A 684-nucleotide genomic window follows, 5' to 3' on the forward strand; every position below is an offset into this window, starting at 1 on the left:
CGCCCCCCCCCCCCATCTCCTCACGATCGCCACTCCTGCCCCGGCCTCCTCACTCCCCAATTCTCCCTAGTCTCCTCACGAGGGCCTCTTCCCTCACGTGACCTCAGCCTTCCCCCAAGCTCCTCAGTCTCCCCACGACGGCCACGAGCCCCTCGGCGCCCCCCTCCCCCCGCTCCGCGAGGCCTCCCCTCCCGTCTCCGCGGACCTCCCCCGCCAGCCTCGGCCTCCCCTCCCGTCTCCGCGGGGCCCGCGCCGCCGGGTCTCCGTACTCCCGCGCCCCGTCCCGCGCCGCCCCGTCCCGCGCCGCGCCCTCCTCCCTCCCGCACGCGCCCCGCCGCGGGCTCACCGCCGCCGAGATCCTTGCCGAGGCCTCCTGGGCCGCGATCGCCCCGCCGCAGCTTTTAACCGCCAAGTTTCAAATCGGCCTGGGCGGTGCCGGCCAATCCGCGGACGGACGCAGGGGGCGGGGCCTCGGGGGCGGAGGCGAGGCCCGGAGCGCAGGCGCACTCCCGCCGCCGGCTCTGGCCCCGCCCCCTCGGCGCCCCGCCCCGCCCAGGGAGACACCGCGGCTGGGCTGGGCTCTCCGAGCTCCCCGCCTGCCGGGGTCCTCTTTGCTTCCGCTTCCGGCTCTCAGTCACCGGCACGGGCGCCCGAAAGTCCAAGCTGGCGGTGGCGCCGGAGCCC

The sequence above is a fragment of the Vombatus ursinus genome, unplaced genomic scaffold, assembly GCF_900497805.2.
Source record: "Vombatus ursinus unplaced genomic scaffold, bare-nosed wombat genome assembly UNPS02002328.1, whole genome shotgun sequence".
Classification (NCBI taxonomy): Eukaryota; Metazoa; Chordata; class Mammalia; order Diprotodontia; family Vombatidae; genus Vombatus; species Vombatus ursinus.